Source organism: Theobroma cacao, chromosome 4, assembly GCF_053813885.1.
Source record: "Theobroma cacao isolate CCN51 chromosome 4, ASM5381388v1, whole genome shotgun sequence".
NCBI lineage: Eukaryota > Viridiplantae > Streptophyta > Magnoliopsida > Malvales > Malvaceae > Theobroma > Theobroma cacao.
In genome coordinates, this window is record NC_142642.1 from 19,291,791 (window position 1) to 19,311,954 (window position 20,164).

Sequence of the window (20,164 nt, forward strand, 5' to 3'; positions counted from 1 at the left end):
AGAATTTTTTCAAAAATTTCAACTAATTTTTACAACAGATTTTCAACGGAATTTTTTTGTTGGAAATCTGTTTGAAAATTATTTTTCGATCAAAAAAATTTCAACCACCACCTTTACCGACGGAATTTCCAACGAAATTCCGTTGAAAATCCATCAAAGAGTTTAGGGATTAAAAAAATTTTAAAGCCCGATAAAGTTTTCAATAGAATTTTTCATTGAAAAAAGCTATTGTCAACGGAAATTTTCCAATGGAAGATTCCATTGGAAAATTCCGTTGGTAATAGTATTAGTTTATTTGTTTTCTTAAAAAAATTTATACTTTTTATAAATTTTATTAATTTTTTATATAAAATAGATATTAATAAAAGCAAATACATACATATTGAAGTTTATAAAATTTTAAAGTTTAAGTATGTTTTCCTTTAATTAATTTTGTACATTTTTAAAAACTTTATTCAATCATACATTATAAATTAATAATACCAAATTCATTAATTTTATATCATTAAAAAATTTATAAAAAGAACAAATTAAATTTTTTAATTTTATAAAAATACATGATAAGATATAATAATTAATTAAAAAAAAACAAAACTTTATGTACATTTTAATTGTAATTAGTTAATATATATAAATTAAGAAGATAGATTTATAATAAACTTATTAATATAATATATTCAAAATATATTGATTTATTATATGTATGTATACAAATTAGACTCATAGGTATAGAATATATATATATATATATATATATATAGATAAACCTGCATTATTAAAAAAAATTTATATTATAACCTATTTTATTAATATGAAAGTACAAGTTATATTTTTTAATTGATATAACTTTATAAGTTAATATATATATGTATGTATATGAGATATTAAAATATCCTACATATATATATTAATATGTTTTATATGTGAGGTTATAGTAAATTTCATTTATATGATTACAATTATTAATTTTATTAGTTTTTGTCATACTTTTTATAAAATTATATTGATAATTAATTATACAAATTTTGTATAATAATCAATATATAACATATAATTTGTGTCATAAATATATTTATATAATAAATTTAGTAATATAACATTATGTTTTATATTGAGTAATATTAAAAAATTTAATTTATTAATAAAATTTAAAATATTCAAATATGTGTTAAGGTAAAGACTTTAAGCTTATACCTGATTGGATCAGACTGACCCAAACTAACTTTGCTTGGCCCATGATCTGCTCCCAATAATGCACTGTCCGGTGCTTTGTCCGAAAACGACGCCGTTGGATGGAGTAGGGAGGGATTTTGTTGAGTTACAAAACGACGTAGTTTTAAGCCCTCCAAACCCTATATAAAACCCACTTTTTCTCCTCTCTCCCAAACTTCCCTCATCCATTTTCTCTCTCTACCTAGCCGGCACTCTCCCCTCTCTCTAAACAAGCTTCCTTTTTCTTTTCTCTCCAGCAGAAGCTCCCTCTTTTTTCTCCCTTGCCGTCGGCCTGTCTTCTAGCCGGCGATCTTGCCTTCATTCTTCTTTTTTTTGTTCCTTCCGTCTCTCTTCCTCGCCTTCCTCCCTTAGCGTCGGCAGCTCTCCCCGCCGGCGTCTTCTTCTCTCCTTCTCTTCTCCCTGTCTTTCTTTTTTATTTCTACTCTCTTCCTCATTTCCCTTTTCCATTTTCTCTCTCTACCTAGCCGGCACTCTCCCCTCTCTCTAAAAAAGCTTCCTTTTTCTTTTCTCTCCAGCAGAAGCTCCCTCTCTTTCCTCCCTGTGTCTTACCGTTTCACATTCAAGTAGTGAAAAAAAAAATTTGAAAAAAAAAAAACTTTTCTTTGATCCCTGCTAGCTACTTTTTCTTTCCTTAATTTTGGTTTCCCGGTCTCCGAAGGTAGAGAGACAAATCCAGGCAGCTTTAGGGTTAAGATCCAAGTGAGACCAATTGTATGTTTTAGTTAAGTTGAGTAGAAATTTTCATTCTTGACAAACAGTAGTGTATTTGACAAATTTTTAAAAATTTGGCCCTTTTAATTTTGTTTGCTTTCAAAATTTTTGTTGAAGGCAAACTGTTATATCTTTCAACTTCAGGTGTAGATTATGTGTGTGATTTTGAGTTGTTCACTTGTGGTTGTGTGTTAAGAGGTGGTGAGTCCACGGCAGAAAATTGTCAAATTCTTCAAACTAGGGTGAATAGGCTTAAATCAAACAAAGAGGTGGATACAACCCGGTTGCAAGGTTACTCTTGCGCTGTCCAGTTTGCTGGTAAGATTGCCTTAATTCTCATCTTTTCAGTTTAATCTGAAGAGTGTGCTATCTGAATGCCTGCATATCTTTGTTTCTTTTTATAACTGTTCTGTGCATTGTTAGTATGCCAAGAGTCTCAAGAATAGATCTCTGACTTGTCATTGAGGTCCAGTTTCTTATCAGTTGTTTTCTGCCTAGTAGGAATAATGTTGAATTTAATTTTAAAAGAATAAAAGACTTAAAACAGATTCCAGGTTCAAACATTCATCGGTGTAATCTGTTGAAGTTGCCAGCTTTTGATCAATTTTGTAAGGCATAAATTTCCTAGTAATCTGTCACTCATCTTAGAGGGATCAGTGGGACTTTAAACACAAAGTCTATTTTCTTAAGATGGCCTCAACACAATCTTAAAGAAAGTAAATTAAGTTTGCTGGCAAAGCAAGACCTTGATATGGGATGCTTACTAGAAAGATCATCGTTGGTCCTATTATTATGAGTGTGGTATCATTATAATTAAATTAGTATTCCTACATCTGTAGAATTTTCAATTCCAAGTTGGTTGATCCACGATTAATTCCCTTGTATTTCACATTTTCAGTCAGGTACTTTATAAATATTCCACAATTGCTTTTATCCCTTGTATTTCGGCATATGATCATCAAAGCTTCGGGAATATCCCTTTTACTTAGGTAAAGTCGATTTTTGTATTGGATTTAATTCTTTTAAGATAAGAGTCGAGAAAAATCTTAATTTCACATTGATGTATTTTTTATTAACGTTTGAGCAAAGATAGTCCATTATAGACCACCAATGACCAAAACTATTTTTTTTGTTTTTGATAAGCCATGAATGACTTTCATTAAGAAGGACGGTTACTTAATTTCAACCCTGCCAAAGCAGGACAAACACTGTCTGTCAAAAAATCCCATACAGAGAGACTCTGCACATTCCCCCTATAGAAAACAAAAACATTCACCTTTTACAAAAATATCCCTTGTACAATCCCAATGATCAAAACTTGTCAATTATTTAAGATTTTGGATTGAGATATAATTATTTATTAAATAAAATTTTTATAAAAAATAGAAAAAGTGAAGCCAATAATTACATAAAGCAAAAGATGCTTGGACCATTGTTATTTGAATAAAAAAATAACAATAAAAATAAGAAGAATATATTTGATTTATTTAAAGGGTCTTCCACTTTCAATCAAAGTCCAAAAATGGAATGAAGAATATATTTGATTTATTTAAAGGGTCTTCCCCAAATTTAAGTTAATTTGTAATCAAATAAAAAAAATTCCAAATATCAATATATATATTTTTTGTCTAGTTTAAGAAACTTGTCTAATTATGCTATCCTAAGTAAAAGCTTGGGATAGATTAAAATTTTATTAATTGTCTAGACTAATCCAAAGTAAAAGCATGAGATAGATTTGACACTAAACATTTGGGGTCCAAGAGTAAACATTATAATGTTGGAATTTGATTAATTTTATCATAAAAAAGAATAATGAGTTCAGGTCCAATTCATAGTGCTTAATTTGAGTCTAAAAGGAAAAAGTCAAAAGAGTTTTCGACATTTATCAATCACTTTACCTTATATGAATTTTGTATTCATTAATACATAGATAAGGTCGTGAATATGAATTTATCTACTCGTTTATAAAGTTATACTTATATACCATCTTGTTTTTTTTTTCATTCTTGTATGAAATCATTTATACTGTCTCAGATGTTATTATTTTTAAAAATTTATATTTAAAACCAATATTTAAAATTCATATTGGAATGTAATTGTTAACAAATTTTATTGTAAACAACAGTGGAAATTACTTTTGACTATTATATGTTATGACACTTAGGATTACAAAATGACGGGAGATCGCTCTTGGATGTACTATCGTTAACTTTTGATGGATTCATTAGAGATGAATTTGTAAATGGAGTTAATGAATTCATTAATTTTGTACGTTCTAAGTCTACATTTATGTGGAAGAATAAAATTAGATGCCCTTGCTCTCGATGTAGTAACAACATGTTTCTAAATTTCGATTCGGTAACAGAGCACATCCTTAAAAAGGGTTTTACTGGTGCTTACACAATTTGGAGTTTACATAGGGAAGATAATGTTGAACAATCATAATGAAGTAGAGATAGAGTTGAACCATATGCTAGTAATAAGGAACATGAGGAATATGGAGAACCTACATATGAAGAGGAAATTAAAAATTCATATACTAGAATGGTTAGGGATGCTATTGGTCCAGAAGTTACTTTCAACCATGGTTATGAAAATGAGTCAAGGTTTGTGGAAAAAGATCCAAATCCAAATGCATCTAGCTTTTACTCTTTGTTAAGCAATGTAGAGTAACCTTTGTGGTCAAGTTGCACAAAGCACACAACGCTTTCAGTTGTGTCTCAACTTTTAAATGTTAAGTCAGAGTACAATTTGAGTAAATCATGTTTTGATCGACTGTTGGAGATAATAAAGAATATGTTGTCATTAGATAAAAATTTACCTACTGACTTTTATAGAATGAAGAAAAAGATAACAAAACTTGGATTGGGATATATCAAAATTCATGCTTGCAAAAACAATTGCTTATTATTTTATGAGAAAACTGTTAATTTTGAGCATTGTATGATATGTGGACATCTTCTGTATAAATTGAGAAAATCAAGTGTGAAAAGGTAGAAGAAAATACCTTACAAGATATTGCGTTACTTGCCATTTATACCTAAGCTTCAAAGGTTTTATATGTCTTGTAAAATTGCTAAACATATGACGTGACATGCGCAAAATAATAATATATATTTCTTAATATGATTATTCCGGGGAAAAAAAATTAAAGTCAAAACATAGATGTTTTCTTGAGGTCATTGATAGATGAGTTGCAAGTATTGTGGACTTAGGGTGTTGTCACATATGATGCATATAAGAAACAAAATTTTCATATGAGGGTAGTATTATTATGGACAATTAATGATTTTCCTGCTTACAGTATGTTGTCAGGGTAGAGTACTCATGGACGATTATCATGTCCCTATTGCATGGAACATTTTAATTCTTTCATATTGGATCATGGTAGGAAGCCTTGTTTTTTTTATTGTCATTGGCAATTCTGGCGAGTTGATCATCCTTTTAGTAGTCAGAGAGACAAATTTATTCAAAAAAGAGTTGAACATGACTTACCATTTTCTCTATTATCAAGTGAGGAAATATTGTAACATTTGAATTCGCTTCCTCATCTCCCATTCGGAACAAAATGTGGTGACCAGAAGATTTCGGGTTATGGTGTAAGTCATAATTGAGCGAAAAAGAGTATATTTTGAGCTCTGCCTTATTGGCATACGCTTCTTATTCGTCACAATCTCGATGTGATGTATATTGAACGTAATGTTTTCGAGAATATATTCAACAAAATGATGGATGTTAAGGGAAAGACAAAAGACAACTTAAAGGCACGATAAGATTTGAAGGTGTATTACAAGCTGTCAGAATTGAAAATGGTGAAAAATAATGAAAAAATTTACAAGTCTAAGGCTGCGTACACCTTAAATAAGGAGGAAACAAGAAATGTTTGTGCTTGTGTGAAACAATTGAGATTACCTGATGATTTTGCGTCATATTTCTCGGTGTGTTAATGAGATTGATTACAAATTTTATGGAATGAAAAGTCACGATTGTCATGTTTTTTTACAACAATTGTTGCCAATTGTCTTCCGTGATATGGTGCCTTACTCAATTTGGGATGCGATTATTGAGATCTCACCTTTTTAGGGATTTGTGCGTAATTGAAATACCTGTAGATCATATGAAAATTCTGTAAGGAAAAATATGTAAAACTATATACAAACTAGAAAAGATCTTTCCTCTCGGTTTCTTTGATTGTATGGAGCATTTGTCTATTCGTTTATCTTACGAGGTAAATGTTGGTGGACCCGTCCAGTATCGATGGATGTATTCATTTGAGAGGTACTATAATTGTTGTTTGTTTTCAAATACTTTATTATAAGAGTTTAAGGTCTTTTATAAGTTTGATGAATATTGTGATTTTTAGGTTTTTGCAACATTTGAAGAAAGTAAAAAATTGAGCATCAGTTGAAGGATCTATATGTGAAGCTTATATGATCGAGAAAATATCCTTGTTTTGGTCATGGTATTTTGAACTTGTTGTGCGAACAAAATTAAATAGAGTGTCACGTAATGATGATGGAGGAGATGTGGACTCTCTAGGTCGTCTTTCAATATTCACTCATCTTGGGCGAGCTTTTGGTCCATTAGATAAATCTCGATTTTTAGATGAGGATAAGTTTTATGCTGTTGAGCTATATGTTTTAATCAATTGTGAAGAGGTGCTCTCATATATAAAGTAAGTACCATTTTACCATAAACTCAAATAATCGATCATAAGAATGAACTTAATCACTAAATTGTGGATATGATGATAGGATATTTGATGTCATTGTCAATGGGGATGTTGTGCATATATCGGAAGATGAATTAGAGAAAGTATGTGATGCAAGATTCGTGAAATGGTTTAAAAATTATGTAAGTTTATGTAAATTATAATTGAACTTTTAATAACATTGACACATTCATTATGTAATATTAATTTTTGATGTTGTATGTCATGTTCGTAGGTTGCAAAACATAAAGATGAAATTGACCCACGTTTACTTGAAATCTCTTATGATTCAGGACGTATGATAAGGTGTTATAAAAGATACTTTGTAAATGGTTTCAAGTTTCACACTTTAGATTACGGCCAAAATCGTAAGATAATGAATAGTGGGGTTTGCATAAAAGGAAGTTTTTACAATGATCAAGCGTATAATTTTTATTGTGTTTTAGTGGATATAATCGAGTTAGAGTATTTTGGTATCGAAAACAGAGTTGTGCTATTTAAGTGTCATTGGTTTAACACTGAAAAAGGTATTAAGGTAGATCCTTTGCATGGTCTTGTTGAAATTAAATATAACTCAATACTTGTCATTAATGAACCATTTGTTTTAGCTGCACAAGTTCACCAAGTTTATTATAATAGTTATCCATCAATCAAAAGAAATCGATGTGATTGATGGGCAGTATTTAAAACAAAAGCTAGGAGTAGATTTCACATTTCTAGTGGTGGAGATAGAGAAAATAAAATTGACTTGAATGAAAAAGTATATTAAGAAGATGTGTCTACTTCAAATACTGGTACTTCATTGGATGAACTTGATAACTTTACAGTTTTAACAAGTGGTGATTATGAAGAGGTTAATCTCTTGATTGAAGATGAAGAAGATGACATGCAAAGAGATGAAAATGAAAAAGATAACATGGAAAGAGATGAAGATCAAATTGAAGATGATGATTGTGAAACTTTTAATGATGATAGTGATAATAATGAAGAACATGAGTTTGCTTATTCTGGAAGTGATTGATGATGGTATGCATATAAGATTTTGGTTTTGTATTTTTTGTTATATATTTGTTTAACTTTAATTTTATAATATTAAAAAATCTTTACATGATATGAAATTATAACAAAAAGTTTATATATATAAATGTTGAAATTAATACTATATAATTGCAGCTTTGATTGTACAAATGAATAATCATACTTGTCATTGTTAGAAATTGATGATTTTTATACATTGATTCAATTTTATTGAAAATAATTTGTCTGATTTTTAACAAAAAAATATTGCAGGAACGATGGTTAAAGAGATGCATTCAAAATCGAGACCTAGATCAACAAATGTCTCTAGAAGTATCTCTTTCCCTACAAATGCCATGCGTTTCTTGATGTCACAGTCCAATTTTTGGGTCATGATCGACGCAAGGGACCAATGAGCTCAGCCCACCAAGCCCAAGCAAGCCTACTTACATGATTTTATACGTTAATCCATATTTTTTTAAAATTCGAAATTCATAATGCTCAATTACAATTTCTTTGAAAACAACTAATAAAACTCAGCCATGTATTCATAATGGCATCATCAATCATTATATACATACATATAATTTGACAAGTGAATCTCAGCATTTCACCACAAATAGTCATATACACGTAACTAAAACTTGACCGTAAGTGAAGTGACTCTAGATGGGAGATATGACTACTGAATGTCAAAGTACTTGCCCAAAAGATGGGAGTACGCAGACACCTCAATCTACGTTTCAACCACCCTTGAATCTGAAAACATAAAGTTGAAAATGTGAGTATAAACTCAGTGAGTGAACAAGGAAGGGAACAAGTAAACAATAAGGAAGGTTTAAAGAAAATCATGATGTATTTATCTTTAAAACAATGCAATTTAGTTTCGCTCTTATCAAAACTCCTCATATAAACCCCAAATGAGTAAATCACTTGATAAAAAGGGTCCATGCTCAACAAAGGATTTGAAGAGTGAATTTTAATAGCATTCGTGCAATTCAAGTCAAATAAACGACGAGTCCTCGATGCAACGGAAAGGCATTCTCGTTGTAGCGAGAAATAGAGCACCATGAAAAAGTTTCCTTTCTTTCAAGAAAAAGCCATCCTGTTAAAATGACAAAAAAATCAACATAAACGCATAATAATTTCCAAAGTTCAACATGCAAAATTCACATGTGCAACACCATATACCATACTCATGAACTTTCTATAACACACACACACACACACACACACACACACACACACATATATATATCCATCAGCATACACACCCTTTTATCATCATCAGCTCGTATGAACTCTCACTAGTACATGGTTGAGTCAGCATTGGCTTATGCGCACTCCCTCTCGCACATAGCCGGGTCAACATTGACTTATGCGCACTTCCCCTCGCATATAGTCGGGTGAACATCGACTTATGCATACTCCTACTCACACATAGCCAGGTCAATATCATTACACAACATTATTCGTATACGCATATATATATATATATATATATATATATATATATATATATATATATATATATATATATATATCAACACAATATAGGAGCACATAAGTCTGTTCTATTGCACATTTCACATTTTCACATCAAAATATTTTAGCAAAGGCTTGTTCCCAAGGCACACGTTTTTAAAGACAAGTTGGAATAAATCATTCAATGTTTCATACCAATACAATTATGTCTCCCAAAACGATTTTGAAATGTAAGTTCACTCACCTAGCAACAATGAGATTTTAAGTCGCTATTTGTTCGGAGGTGTCTCTAACTATTTTCACTGACCGGTCGCTCGTTATTTACTCCTGCATGCCACCACAGTTCTCTAATTTTATCTTTGCACTTCCTAGCAATAATACGAACTCAATATATTTAATTACATACGTATACGGGCAGCACTTCAATCATTTAATCTTTACTCAAATTTATATTTTCATCCTATCATGAGACCATATTCAATTAACTTACATCTTAATACATTTTTACCAAAATAACTTACATCCATTGCTTACGAAATTCCTTAGATTATATTATCGGTAACTTATTTATGATGTCGCGTGCCTACTTCAACCTTTTTAAATAATTTTCGCCCAAATCCATCTTATATTTTCACACATAATCCACATATATGGCAGTAACAATTATTCTCACTTTCACTCGATTATTTCCAAGTTTACACGCATTGTTATCTATCTAACTTTCAATACTTTGTTTCTCAATCCTCCATCCACAATATTCCTTTTTAGTTTCTTTCAAACAACATGCCATACAATCTTAACAATTTTCAACTAGCTTAGGCAAATAAATCCTTTCAACAACCATAATTTCTCACAATATTCAACTAACCATAGGCTTTAAAACATAGTGTTAAGCTTACCGTTTTCCTTTTTCACTTTGAGTCTTTCATGTACCCATGGGTTTATTGGCTTACATGTTACCAATTTTTCTCCAATCAAGCCAATCTTTATTGCCACAAGACATTTCTCTAAGTTACTAACTCATTTTCTGTCAAGCCTTACTCTATTATATACTTGTCATGTCATTCATGTACTTGATAGCATATCTACATACTGGGATGCCTTTGAGAATCGTTAAAAGTCAGTATCGTATTTAGTGGTACAATTAAGTCGATTAAAGCCTCGAATTAGTCCAAATAGAGATTTTAAGATGCATTTGAGAGATACTGAACCTTAAAATGTTTTAATATGATGATTCAAAATTCGAGGATTGATTTGGAGTTAATTCGAAAATTTTCATAACATAGGGGCAAAATTGTCATTTTGACATCCAAGGGTAAAATTGGAATGTTGGACGAGATTTTTGACCAAGTTTGACTATTTGGAGTATAATTTGAAATTGTGGAGTGAAAATTTTCAATTTTGACATTTTTTCGAACATAGGGGTAAAACGGTCATTTTAAGTGTCCATGAGGACTAAATTGAAAATTTTAGAATTTTACACCACCATGACACTTGTCAAACCCATCAATTTCACCCATTATTTATTTAAGTGAGAGATTATATGTGATGGGAATGGAATGCTTAATTATTAAGTTTTTAAGCATGGATCAATTAAAAGGTGACAAGTGTCAAGCTTTAATATTTTTATGATTTTTCTTTATAAATTGACTTAAGCTTCTCCCATTTCACTCTTATGGCCGGCCAAGCAAGGGAACAAAGAGAAAAAGAGAAGAACAAACCCTAGGAAAGAAAAATTAAAGAGAAATGGTTGGATTTCAAAGAATCAAGTAAGTAAAGGTAAGATTTTTTAATTTAAGCTTGTGATCTACCTTTCTCATGCATTCTTTTTCATTCTCCATGGCTGAAATTCAAGTTTTCAAGAGGGAACCTTTGCTGGCCAAATCTAGAGAGAGAAGTTTTGGTGATGAATTTTGCTAGATTTCATAATATCCTAGTGTTTTTAGTCATTTTGTGATGTTTGGAAGGAAAAATAAGCAAGAAAATCATATGTTCTTCAACCACCCTCATTTGGTCGAATTTTCTATAAGGCATGTTGATGATGGATTTGGTTGTAATTCATGTTATTTAGCTAGAAATTAATGAATTATGATGTCGGATATCGAAATCGGAATGAATTTCTATTACGGTGAATTAAGTCATAATTAAGCTCATTAAGGTACTTTGGTGTATTTGAAATATTGGAAGTGTAATGAAGATATTTGGAGTCGAATTGGATGTTTTGGTTAATTAAAAAAGGCATAGTGCGAGTTAGGTCGAATGCTAATTCAGTCCGATCATAATTGAACCCACTTAGAACATCATCTTTAAGTGATTATTCGAACAATTCTCATTCAATGTCATGCATTCATATAGAGTCTGAAATAGTTTTATAACAATTTGACACAAAAATATTGAATTACGTGTCGTGTATTATGTATCGATGGTGAGTCCTCTGATAAGGGTAAAGATATTATGCCTGATGATCAAGAACAGGAGTACTCCAAACTCCTGTTATTATGAGTAATCAAATGTTCATCTTAACAATCTAAAGTAGTTTATATTCATTTTTTTATGATTTTAAAGAATAATGAACTTAAACCGTAGATTTTTATATTTTACAAGTTAAGTGATGGTTAAATGAATGAGATTTATAAATTGTTTTGTAATTAAATGATGATTTTGGAAATTGAGTAAGTGGAGATTAAATGCTTGTGTTATCTATATATATATATATATATATATATATATATATATATATATATATATATATATATGTGGTTTGATTGATGGCTTATGACAATGTGATGACATGAATGGTTGGATTTGTGGTTTGTGGATTATATGAACTGTTTTTGTTTTACCTTGATAGGTTGGATAATATCATATTAGTCATGTCATGCTGTCGAAATGTTTATTGATTTGGTGGGTTATTTAATTTGCTTACTGCAGTAAGCGGGTTTTCGTGGACCAACTTATTGAGGGGCACGGTAAATCTCGTTATATTTACCTTTGTACGAGAGGTGCGGAGGGTATCTCTTAAGGTAAGTTTAGAGTTCACTTCACGTCGAACCATCACGTGAGGATGAAACTCAGTCAACGCCAATGAATGACTATATTTTAAAAATAAAAACATGTTTTATGGGTATATGTCGTTTTAACATCCTTGGCGGACTCGATTGGATGCTCGGGCCAAGGTGTTACCAAGTATGAGTTTTGGCATAAGTCAAGTTTTTAAGAGAATCATAAGCCTTGTTGATTATTTTGATGAAATGTAATTGTTTTATAGGAATTGAAATAAGTTTTGAATGTTATGAACTATATTATGATGGGATAATTTAACTGTCTCTATTTACTCAGTTTTAGATGGTATAGATGAATTTTGCTTACTCACTGGGTTTATAAAAACTCACCCCTTCTTTTCACCCATTTCAAGCTCAGGGCAGTCTGTAGACCACTGATTATGTCGAGGGTTTGCTTTTGGATTTGTACCCTTAGAAATCACAGGTCTATAGTCTTGTTTATTTTGTTATTTTTGGGGCTCACATGTCATTGTAGAATATTTTTGTATACCTGGTTTAGTGTGCTATTATATATATGAATTTATTTTGCTTTTACGCTACAAAAATTATTTACGCAAAGTTCTATAAATATTGTTTTATAAGAAAATAAAATATTTTATTTAATATTTTTATTTAATTTGAATAGCTATAATTTCACTTTAAATTGATGAATTAGACAACGAAACTTATTTTAGACATGAAATGGATGCTTATTACTCGTATATCATACTTTTACCAAGGTTAGAAAATTTTGGGTAAAATAATCAAAATATCCCTGTGTAGTAGAAATTACTTTTTGATTGTTTTTGATTTGAAATTAGTCTATATTTCTTTAAAACATGGTATTTAATAACTGTTGCTCACAAGGGAGAAGTAAAACTGATGCGAAAGCCTTGCGAGATTTCGGTTGGCATTTCGGATAATGAATGTCAATCGAGACATCGTGACGGTTGTCACGAGCTCGATGGGAGTATCGGGTTGTGACAATTAAAGTGGTATTAGAGTAAAGGGAAAGATAATCTTATTCTTGGGAACTCTCGCATATAATCTGTGGCGAAGTATGACTCTCCGCCCAGGAGCTTGGAAGGGGAGGGAAGGGACTTCTCCGCACCAGCCCGGAGTGAAGTGCACCCCTTTTCGAGTGCTCTGATAGGTACCATTTAATGCCACCATGCCCTGAGGGGTAGAAGAACTACAGTGGTATCAGAGCTTTTGATTTTAAAGGTATTTTAAAAACTACAGTGTCAGTGTGACCCCAAGTTAGGTTAGATTAAGTCAAATGCATGCATCTGCATATAGAACCTGAAGTTATCTAAACTCGTTCTGGTTCTTCTTGTAAATTATTATGCCTCCTTAAAGTGGACTTTCACCTCTCGCAAGATCAGTTGAGAGAGGAAGAGGCACGAGTTTGACCCAGTGTAGTGACAAGTACCATGTTTTATTTGACAGATATGCTTATGTCTTAATTGATTCTGATTCGGATAGATCTTATGTGAGCACAACATTCACATCCTTTTCTGATAGAAACCTGTCACTTTTAGAGGAGGAAATTGTAGTTCATACCTCTCTAGGAGAGCAGTTGGTTAGAAACACCTGTTATAGAGACTGTGGAATAAGAGTTGGTGAGGAAAAATTCAGTGCTGACTTAATTCCCCTAGAAATATGAGATTTTGATTTGATATTGGGTATGGATTGGTTGACTGCACATCGGATGAATGTAAATTGTTTCAGGAAGGAAGTTGTACTTCAGAATTCTAAAAGAGTAGAAGTAGTATTTGCAAGGGAACGTAAAGTATTACCATCTTGTGTAATCTCGGCTATCAAAGCTTTGAAACTAGTGCAGAAAGGGTATCCGGCTTATTTAGCACATGTGATTGATACATCAAAGGGGGAACCTAAGTTAGAGGATGTCCCAATAGTAAATGAGTTCTCTGATGTGTTTTCGGATGAATTACCAAGACTACCTTCTGATAGAGAACTCGAATTCTCTATTGATCTACTCTAAGGATGGGCTTGAATTTTGCTATGCTTAGTGTGGAGCCAAAGGATTAAAGGACTAGATATGGATTTAGTTGTTTGAAATTAAATGACTTGAAAAGGTTGATTCTAGTCTAAATGCCATATGGAGATTTATATTGGAGCTTGATATACAAATTATTGTAAGGATCAATTTGAAAGTCTACTTGGATTAGTATGTAAACTATGGTGCAAATGATTAGTCTTAAAATTGATTTCTTAAAAGGTAACGAATTCAGAAAATGTTGATTTTGGATATGCTCTAAGAGGAAGTTTTTGCATCTTAAGCTTAAAAAACTTTGATCTTATCACCGCAAAGGCGAGATGCAATAATTAAGTAAATTATTCATTTTATAAATGTAATTGGTTAAAAACTGGAGAGTAAAGTCAAGATCTCGACGATAAGTGAGGTATAATTTGAGATATGTTGAAATTGAGGAAAGTAAGAAGGGATTCTTAATCGTGGTAATGGATGTTAACAAGTGTTAAAGCATGAGATGAATTTGAAAATATTGGCTTGGTCTATTATATGTGATAAGCACAAGAGAATATAATGGTTATGGAAATTACGACGTAAGCCTAGAGGAAAACCAAATAGTTAGGGTGATTAATATAGTAACCTTAAATTTAGACGAATAGCGTTGATTAAGTAAACTTAACCGTGCCACCATGCTAGAAACACCTCATATCTGGGACGTAGGAATAAGAGGTGAAAAACGGGAAGTTGAACTTACGAGTTGAATTAAGGTCATTGGACTTGATATTAAGCTTCGTTAATTGGAGTTTTAAGGTTTTGGAAGGTATTGATATGAATGAATTGAAAAATTTCTTTGTTGACTTATATATTGGCAATGTATAAGAGTTTTGAAACGAATAGACCGAACTGTAAGTGTCAAGAATAATGGTTAGTAGTGCTTTAAAATATTTTATATATATGATAAGGAAATGTGGAACTTGGAATTATCAAGGAGCTTAATGGTTAAAGCATAAGTTATGAGGTCGCTCGATGTGAGATTGAAATTAGATATTGGCGATGATGTCGAGAGATACCTAAGTAAAATCTATATTAAGTTTGTAAATATCAGAGTTGATTGTGCAGACGCTAAAGAGAATATATGAGTATATTGGTGTAAAGGAATAGTACAAGATAATTGAAGGTAATCCTGATAATAAAGTTGGTTAATAAAACTTTCCTAACGTGGGAAACTAGTATTCAAAATGTAAAAAGTGCACACGACTTCAATGAATTTAAATCTTAAGTGACTAACTAATATGGAAATGAATAAGGACATATATGATGGAAGAATACAAGGTAAATGAGAAACGAAGATGACTTTTAGGAATTGTGATATTGCATAAGATACAAGGATGAATTAAAGAAAACCTCTGAAGGATCAATAAAATCGTAAAGCATATGTGGATACTAGATTGTGATTGGATGAAAATGATATCTAATGATTGAAATGTGGTTAATGACATTGTGATGCAAGGATGTGTGGTATAATGGAGCTTATACATAGGATTGGAAATGATAAGAAAAGAGTATAAGCATGTAAATTATGTGAAGTTATGCATAGGCACAATGAGAATCCGTATGGATTACATAAAAAACAATTTATGGTGGGATGTAAATTAAATGGTAACTCAAACATCCAAAAAGGTAATTTGGAGTTGATTATACCCTAATATTCATGGATTAAACTTGACCTATGGGAATAAAATAGAAAAGTAAAAAGGGGAAACATGTGCTATGAGAATATGATATTGAACCTTATTTATGGATTAGAATGAATAGAGGGAATTTAGTTCGAACGTAGTTGACGAGGGTCCTTACTGATAGTGATGGATGATAGCACTTAAATGTATATGGACATACATATATATATATATATATGGAGATGATTATGTGATCAACTAAAGTGAAGAATTATTCATGGCAATTTGAGTTTCGAATTCGACGTGTTTAATGAGTTGTATAGTTGATACGATGATGAAAGTTACTGGTGGCCGGGTATGAAACGAGACATAGTCGAGTTTGTGACGAAATGTCTCACATGCCAACAGATCAAGGCGGAACATCAGAAACTATCGGATACTCTTCAGCTTCTACCTATCCCTGAATGGAAGTGCGAACACATGACTATGGACTTTGTATTGGATTCACCACGAACGCAGAGTGGGAAGGATACTATTTGGGTGATTGTGGATAAATTGACTAAATCCATCCATTTCTTGGCTATCTATAGCACGTATTCCATTGAGAAACTAGCTAAGCTTTATATAGATGAGATAATGAGATTGCATGGAGTCCCAGTTTCTATCATGTTAGATCGAGACCCTCGGTTCACTTTTTGATTTTGACTGAAATTTCAGGAAGCTCTCGGAACTAATTTGAGGTTTAGTACTGCCTTTCATCCACTGACAGATGGTCAATCTGGAAGGACTATTTAGACTTTGGAGGATATGCTACGGGCTCGATGAGAATTTCGGGTCGTGACATTTTCAAAAACTACTCAAGCCAAAAATAAGAATTCTTACCATTCCTTGCTTGAATCACCAAAACCAAGTTTTTTCTTCTTTTCTCTCTTTTCCTTTCTTCTCCTCCTAGGGTTTTGGTGTGCTGGAAATTGGGGTTAAAGGCTGTAAATTTAATGCTCAAGAAGTTTGGAGCATAAAGGAAAAGAAAACATGGAGAGGAAAATGAAGAAAACTTGGTTTCATGGTGAACAAAGAGAAAATGGCATGGAAGCTTCAAGAATGGTGTGGAGCATGGAGGAGAAGAGGAAAAAATCTTGCTAGAAGAGATAAAAATGGTTTTGGGCTGAAAAAAAAAATAGAGTCAAAGCTTCATTTGGAAGCTTTCACCAAACTTCAAGTAAAATTACCATTTTGCCCTTTTTGTTTCTTTCCATTTTAATTTAGTCCTCCCAACACTCATTTAACTCCAACTTCCTTCTATTATCTTCTTCTACACATGTACAAACAAAGTATGAAATTTGTACTACAACGTGGTGTCCCCGTAATATTTAAAATATTTATTTACCCGCGCTATCTTTACTTAATAAAGACACGCGGCCCCATTAACGTCATTTTTTCTCCAAAATTTTCTCATTCTTCTTCTCCCCCACTTAGATTGACCATATACTCCTTCAAAGAAAATTTTGACACTAAATAAAATATTAATATTTTAATATTATTTTATTTCAAAAATTTTCTCTTGTCTCTTTGGTACCCAAAATACCTTTTTATGCCTCAATTGACTTTTGAATCACTTTTTATCTAGCAAATTCTTCTCTGATAAAAATATTATTATTTTATTATTATTTTCTCGCGTGCGAAATATTTTATCCCAAACTATTCCTTTTATCTTTCGTCACTTTTAAACATTATAATTAACCTCAATTGGCATCCGGTAAGCTTTATTAGTCACCACATTTAAGTACAGGGTATTACAGTCTCCCTCACTTAAATAGAATTCGTCCTCGAATTCACATCGATGTCAAATTATCAATCTCACTCTATGATCTTATTCCATTTCTCCTTTTATAGGGAATTTCGATTTATTCACCTCGTTTACCTCCAGTTTAACTTGATTACTTTACCTATGTCTATCATTATCCTTTAGAATCAGATCAGCGGTACCCTTGACAATCATGATTTCTTATATTGCGACTCCAAGCATGCCTTTAACACTATCATTAAATTTAAACCATAACTCTATCTCAATCATACCGATTTCGATCACATATTATACTTACTCATGTACACTTAATCACCATTTTATTGTTTCACTCCTTGCCTAGGTTCTCGACATTCATTCATTCATCTTATCCCCATACACTATTATGTAGCCTACAACATTATAAACATGCCATATTTATTTTTGTACATAGTCTCAACATTGAGAAAGGCTAATGCCTTCAATTATTTCTACATACTTTAGGTTTATCTTGCATTTACACCACATACTTCAATTATTCCCACGCTATGGATTTCATTTCTTTACTCCCATTCTTTGATTATCTTTTCTAAAATTTCTTATATCATCATAGTTCAACTTCTATTGGGACTTCTTGCCGTTGTACTATTTATACAACTCATCAATACATGAAGTTCAAATCTCCAATTACTGAGAACAATTCTTCACCTCAGTTAGTCAAGTCATCAATTTCACATATACATGTGTACATGCATTTTCAAATGTCAACATCCCTCGTTACACATAGAGATCCATGTGTTCACGTGCCTTGGACTACATTTTCCTTTATTCATCCCCATCCCTATCCAAGATTCAATATAATAATCCTCATAGTGCATGTCAACATTCTTGTTATGCCTATGCACAACTTCATATTGTTTATATCATTTCCAATTATATGATTGAGTTTCATCGTACTATTTATCCTTGCATCACAATGTCATTAATCATATCTCACTTGCTAAATGTCATTTGCATTAAATTGTAATTTGGTATTCGTATATGCTTTATAATCTCGTTGATCTTTCAAAGGTTTATCTTTATTGGATCATTGCATATTATGCAATACCACAATCTCTAAAAGTCATCCTTGTTTCTCAATTATCTTTCATGCCTCTAACACGTATATTATATCCTTTTTGCAATTCGTGACTAATCAGTCACTTAAGACTTAGACTTATTCGAATCATGCATAGCTTATGCGTTTTTGAATTCCAATTCCCATAATACATTAGGAGGTTTTCATTATCCGACTTCACTATCGAGATTACCTTCAATCATTCTTTATACTATTCTCTTATACTGATATAACATCATTCTCTCTTAGTCAATTTACAATTTCTACTTGGAATTGCAAGACTAGAAACAAGGTTCTTCCCAAGCACCTTTCAAAGTGACTGTGAGTTCCACTCTCAGCTTACGGTTTTTTTTTGTAACAACATAACTTAATGCTTGTTTTCACAAGATTCATAGCAGGATTCCTTTTGAGTATTTCCTTACAGATAGCCACCTTAAACTTATGTCTCACTGCACATGATCATATAACTCGAGGTTTAGTTGTCAGGCTCCTTAGCAAGTTTCAAATTCCCACATTTTATACTGGCCGCTTATGATTGGTAATTCCTTTTCAAGGATGTTTATGCATTCTTGAAACACTTAGTCTCTTATTTGTTCCTTAACATCCCGAGCATATCGTTCTATAGACATGCACTTATTCTTAAAGGTATATAAATACATACTCGTCCATTCAATCCCTAAATTGTCTTCATAGGTTTCTAGTGTGCCACACAATTGGCCTTGCATTGTTACTATTCCTTTTTATTTAGCTGAGTCAAGATAAGAATTGCAAATTCCCATAACGACATTCTGAATAAACCCATTTGCTATACCACCTTTGTAACCCTTCATTCACACTTTCATCACTTGGTATTGACATCCTTTACCCATCTTTCATATATTCATCTAACTCTTCACTCACTTTTTCCTAACCTTTAACAAGGCTTAATCTTCCGTCTCCTTTATTTCTTAGGATTTGACTTTGGTCAACATATTATTCATCCTAATACTTCACTTGGTATCTTATCTCAAGGTAGCCATCTCAAGAATCTTTCAACTTTTCTTTCAATTATATGCCCATATACAAGGTAATAAAGAAACTTTTCAATTCATTCATGTAAACATTCTCTGGAACATTTAAAACTCCTAAATAACAAAGCTCAATGACCAATAACCATAATTCAACTTGTAAGCTCATTATCGTACCACTCCCATCTTGCTCATACATCATAGACATGAGGTATTCATAGCACTGAGGCGCTGGACAGTCAGTGCTGTAGTGTCGCGGCTACTGGACATGGGATAATTTCAACACTGCAGCGCTAAAGAGTTTATGTTGCAGCACTATGGCTGCTGGAAATTTCTTTCACAAATAAGTTCTTCCATCTTTAAAGTTACTACGGGGATCAAACTCAT

General features: G+C 32.0%; 1 long non-coding RNA gene across 4 annotated transcripts; it reads left to right on the forward strand.

The window, feature by feature from the left end:
• The first annotated feature begins 1,388 nt into the window (after positions 1–1,388).
• On the forward strand, positions 1,389–8,238 carry LOC18601362 (uncharacterized). Of its 4 annotated transcripts, XR_016025991.1 has the most exons (3): positions 1,389–2,262; positions 5,260–6,222; positions 6,308–6,953. It is a non-coding gene; the product is annotated as an uncharacterized LOC18601362 (long non-coding RNA). The 4 variants fall into 4 exon arrangements; XR_016025992.1 differs by lacking the exons at positions 5,260–6,222; positions 6,308–6,953 and adding an exon at positions 7,946–8,238; XR_016025993.1 differs by lacking the exons at positions 5,260–6,222; positions 6,308–6,953 and adding an exon at positions 4,109–4,923.
• The last annotated feature ends 11,926 nt before the right edge of the window (positions 8,239–20,164 follow it).